Source organism: Toxotes jaculatrix, chromosome 1 (genome assembly GCF_017976425.1).
Source record: "Toxotes jaculatrix isolate fToxJac2 chromosome 1, fToxJac2.pri, whole genome shotgun sequence".
Lineage (NCBI taxonomy): Eukaryota > Metazoa > Chordata > Actinopteri > Toxotidae > Toxotes > Toxotes jaculatrix.
This window is the reverse complement of record NC_054394.1, coordinates 17371109-17377108: the sequence shown is the minus strand read 5'-3', so window position 1 is coordinate 17377108 and position 6000 is coordinate 17371109.

The window sequence follows — 6000 nt, the reverse complement described above, 5'->3', positions numbered from 1 at the left end:
AACTGGGCTAACCGGGCGGCTCTATAATAACATCACCTCCCATAATTTCTACAACAGCCAGAGAGCGTAAATGTCACGTTGAACTAAAAGTGTGCCATTCTGCGACACTTGCTCCACTGACTGATGTTGTTGTTTTTATTGGGAAGACAATCCTCATAGGGGGTGAATTTTGGACAAAGCCCTTGCTTTGTTGTATATGTTAGGGAAGGACAATTTACATCTTTATCATCCCTATCAGTATCTGGAGTCCAGTGGCCCAATGCTATTCCCATCATAGCTCCTCCCGCCTTAAAGCGCAGCAGAGGTGGAGTCAACATAATTGAAACCACCTGTGTGGGTGTGCGGGGCCTTTAAAGTAACTCACACACAAAAAAATCATTTGACTTACCATATCTGTACTTTATTCTTATGGGCTTTTATTGGAATTGACATAGGATTTAAGAAATGACTATATCCAGTCTTCAAGCAATTTGAATCATGGTAAACATTTTTCAAAAAAACGTTAAGAGACTCAAATCCCCCAGTTTTGGGAAATTACTCCCAGAACAGTTTTACAACGAGATCAGTGTGTGAGGTATAAGGGATGAATAAAAAATAATGGAAAAGCCACATGAAAAAAGGATTTCCCTTTGAAGAGGTAACATCAAAATGACAAAGGTGATTACACCACTGAGTCATGCCACATTCACTGCCCGATCCGGGTACGTATCAGACCAGACAGTCATCAGCTCTAGACCTACATGTTCAAAAACACAGACAAACTGCACCTGTTGAGAGAAGAAGCTCATAGAAAACAACCAAGCAATCAAAAAAAAAACCCCAAAAAACCCCAAATCTAACCTGTATTAGATTTGTACAGGTATTTATGGCTGCCATTTGAAAAACTACATATATAAGACTAAGCACAAAACCTTAGCTGTTAAAGATCTACAAACTGTTAATTCTAGATTTGTTCAAAAATAAATACAATTTTTTTTTTACACCTGTACAACCTAATGCAGTCCAATACAACAGCTCCAACATTAATTCTACTTTTATTTTTTATAAATGTTCAGTTTTCAGACAAACATGAGAGTTAACAAACATGAAGGGGTCAAAATATTAGAAATATCTCTCAGTAATACAATGCAGTCCAATACACACCATGACCTCAGTAAGACACAAAGTTGCATAATCACCTCTCTGACAGTGTAGCAGAAGAGCTACACTGTCAGAGAGTTTACCTTAACTGGGAAGCGAATGCAAATAAATATAATACATATATAGTATAATTTTCATAATTTCCATTCACCAGATTACATCAATACTGGGCTCTAATGGGAGGATGATTTCCTGATGCGACATCCAATATCTGACTAAATCTGTGGTTGGTCTGGATGGATGGTGGACAGAAATAGTCTACCAGTGTAATGGGTGTGGAAGGGAACTGGCTGTACCTCTCTGTTACTGTTTTAACTGGCATCACTTTGTGTTGCAAAAATTCCCCTTTGATTTAGCATCCTGGAGTGAGTGGTACATTAGGTTCAGCTGGATATTTATACTGATAAAACATATGATCAGTCCGAGCATTTTCAGAACTGAGTGTAAAGATATTCTAAAAAAAATAAAAAAATAAAAAAGTTGTGCGTGACATGGTGTGTTTTCCTAATCATTATGTCCCAAGTATTAGCAAACTTGAAAAAGAGCCTGACTGAGAACATGAGCTGACAACCAGCACCTGCCTGAGGAAGCACGTCATGCAGCATGCAACATGTCACAGAGGAGAGCAGCCTTGTTTCCTTCTCCGCCTCTTTCTGCAACCACGACTCCTCCACACTCTGCTTTTTATTAGCTGGTGCCGTGGCACCTGTAGGGACTGAGACAGGGATGTATACACAAATCAACCAGGACCATCTGCAGCCTGTAAATGTTTGCCAAAGTGTGATACATTCTTCTTTGGTCATGGCCCTCTTTGTAATGTTGTTATGTGTTATGCTGACAGAGAAGAAAGAGCAACAGGAAGACAAACAGCCTTTATGAATTTAGTTAAGTGACACTCTACCCTCAGCAGAAATGAATAATCTCCTGCCCTCTATCACACATATATTATTGTTGTTACATGAGAATGGACATTGCGTAAATTGGTTCTGGTTGGTGTAATGTAGAGAGAATTTTATTCTTTCATTTCAAAGATCACAAATGCATGAATCACACCCTTTGCCTCCTTTGTTCTACCCAGTCATTACTTGGGAAGTGTAATGACAGTGTCACTGACATCAAAGTGCACGTCAGTTTAAACTGAAGTTTATCCTAAAGAAATACAGGCCTCATATACATCCTCCCTTTACCTTGTACAGACGTTCAAAAGAAATTTTGATAAATGTAAATATACTTTGTATATGCAATATATAAGGTATATTACATCATAATGGATGACAACAATGCATTAAAAAATTTCCTGTATTTCCTCTATCCCATCCAACAGTAAACAGCAAATGAGCAGCAGTTCCACAGTAGAATTTGTTAAGTTGATCATATTAGGAATTAGTTTAAACTTCTTATATAAAGGGATCACATGTGTTGACGCACCAAAAGAGAAACATTCGACCAACTCTGCAACTTAACTGAGCTTTTTGTTCTGTTTTAGCTCATTGGCTTATATTGTTTTGGTTTTTCAGCCACAGATTCACTGCAAAACTTTGTACAGATATAGTTTATCAGTGCAACAGAAGATAATGCCAAATATTTCAGATGCTCACTTTCAGTTTTCAGTCTGAAACCAGAGGTTTCTATGTGATGAAAACTGTGAGCCTGTGTGTTTGTCTAACGATTTGTGTTCCATGCAAAATTTGGCAAGTAAAATGTTAATATAATCTCTAGGAATCTGGGGATGATGGTCGAAACTACGCAGATAAGACCAATATTTGTACTCCTTAATATTAAAATCTTGCATAAGGTATGTATGTCTCTAAATAAAATAAATAAAATTACATGGAGGGTTTAAATCACATCCCCAGGGAGTAGAAATGCTACCACCAGAGGGCAATGTTATCATGTTGTTTCCCCACAGCTAACACTAACTCAGCTAAGACTCCCTTTCACTTGATCTTTTTACTTTGGCATAAAGCAGGGGTCTTCAACGTTTTTCAGGCCAAGGACCCCGAAACTGATGGAGAGATGGAGCAGGGACCGCCCCCGCTAATATGTTCAATTCATGTTAACGTGTTTTTAAAGACATTTAAATTTGTGGGAAAAAAATTAAAAAGCAGATAAAAAATTGTCTAATCAACCAAAAATTTCACGACCCCCCAGCAGTACGGACCCCCTGTTGAAGACCTCTGGCATAAAACTTACTGATGGATTCTGATGGCAGGTTGTTGTCCATGTAGTATGCCACATTGGAAACACACCTACTGCAATGACATCTGAGATGTTTACAGAAAACCAGCCAAGCAAGCAAAGAGTAGAGGACAAGAGAAACGAAGAATGTAAGACATCCACTGGGATGGGAACTCTGAGTAGGTAACCACCCCAACAATCTAAACATCTAGAACATGAGAAGATTTATGGATTGTTTTTAATAGAATGAAAGTGAAGTCACTGCTGTTTCTAATCAGTTGTGTTTTTGCCCCTGAAACAGTGATTATACTCATTCTACCAGAATTTTGCCTGTTTGTGTTATAAAATCCAGTGTTGTCCTTGTCTGTGGTTGTTTATCAAAAACACTTTGCACACTCAAAAGTTACATCTCAGCTGGAATATATTTACACAGTGAAGGAAGTCATCTAATAAGTGGGTGTAGCTGCCTGTCTGTCTGACAGCTTCTCTTAGAGAAAACAAAACATTAATAAATAAATAAGGAAAACAGTCTGGGCCTCCCACTCCCACTCGGTCGCCTCTGGTTTATCATGCTCGTATCCAACCATCCTGTGGGGCCAGAGCTGTGCTGCAGAGTCTGCGCACCAGCATGCTATACTGCAATCAAAAACACCTGGCCTCGGGGCTTGGAATGGTCACAACATTACAGCATATAAACGAGCCAACTACTCCATATAGAGGCCCCATAATTGCTGGACTGAAAAGGGTTTCAGCTTGTTTTCCTTTTTTTTTTTTTTTTTTTAACTGCAGTTTTACTATTGTTGTAGGACACAAGATCCAGGGTCAAACGTAACCATCCAATACAGATTTTACGAATACAATTTTACAAACAAAGAGGAAACTGTACAACGCTAACTCACCAGAGCCGTGAGACTCTGCCGGGCATGGGAAATGAAGTGGACTGACTTTCAACTTTGAGTGATTTCCAACGTGCACACACCGTTTCAGACCTGCAACACAAAAAAAAAAAAAAAAAAAAAAACAGGATTTGGCATGAACATTTTTTTTTTTGACCTTTCAAAGGTTATGTTCCGTGACACTTTTAGTGAAATTTGTAAGATTTGGCAGGACTCCAAATAGCCGAATTTATACTTCTGGTGCTTGTTGGGATGTTCTCAAATCAAGGGGCATGATTTCACTCAAGCAGTAATGAAAAACAATATTATGTTGTTTTTGTCCGGCATCATTTCTGGACAGCTTTAGAACGATGTCACAAACAATGCTGGCCAAGAACTTATACCTTTACACACTGGTACACTACTTGATTGCCACAAGTGACATTACACAGAGTTTTATAATCCCTCCACCAGGCAGTTACTGAACACAATACAGTGAGATAATCAACAGTGTTTTCCACTTGTGTTGGAATTGTGTATCAGATAATGGAACAGGATGGCTTTAACATTAAGTAATGAGTTTGCTCAGAATTGGTAGATGTATCTAGTTGTATGACTTTATTTGGTACAAGAGGTACTTTTATCACAATATGGAAGCTTTAACTGTAAAAATGGCAGAGGGTTCAAGTTTCACCAAAACCAAGACGAGGCGAGAAAACAAATTAAATGTGAAGTATAAAAATGCTTGCAGAGAGAAAAAAAAAAGTTGGACAAAAGTGAATTGTTGTTGTAATATTAATGGGAATACAAGAATAAGAATTTTCGTCCTCATTATGCCCAAGCTGCCGGGCAGGGTCTCTGGTTTCTCCCCCCTGCCGTGCCCTGGCACCTCTGCAGCATCCCCACAGAGACGGCTTCCTTGCCGTGATGAGCTTTTGACAGGCCCCAAAACAGCCTGCTTAATGCTGTGCCAGGCCAGACATGGAGCGGCTGGGATGCTGGCAGCTTCTTGGCCCACACCATGCATCACGGGCCTCAACCCATTTTACCCCTCCTTTTCCTCCTCTCTCTCTGTCTCGCTCTGTCTCTCCACCCTTTCTTTCTAGTGCCTCAGGATTGTTATGCAAAGCTTTCCAAGCAGAGATTGTGGGAGTTCTTTCAAGCACAGATGTATCCAGATCATATTTGTACAATCTCCTGTCGTAGTGAGAGATGTAGGTCTGGGCTGACGCTGCTGTTATCTGGACTGAGGAATCAGGTCCGAGGCTGTGGCCTCACCTGGGACAAGAACCACACCTTTAAAACACCAAGACTCACTATCTGGAATCAAATAGTAACTTTAGCTCTTTGTCTCAGATATTTTCTGGCAGCTGTTGATCCTCCAGGTTCCCTTGAAGATGGTGACTTTTCAATCCACAGCAAACTTTTGGCTAATATGAGTTTATTTTGGAGGCATGGTTATTGATAATATGCACAATGACAAAGTAAAAACATCCATAGCAGAAAGCAACAGCTTATTTTATGTGAGTAAAACAACTGTTTTTAAAAGATATAGCATGAAAACTATAGAACTCAGGCTCCAGAGACAGAGAACAAAGATACACTACTGCCATCCAGTGTTGAACTAAGACAACTACCTGCTTACTACCACTTCAAATAAACGTGTGGTCCATCTGCTACAAGACGTGACTACACAAGGATAAGTCATTACAGCTATACCATGCCTTTTCCATTTGTGGTCAGTTTTATGGCTTTTGAACTGTAAACATTGTTCCAAGGAGAAGGAAACACATAACGCTTGTGTTGT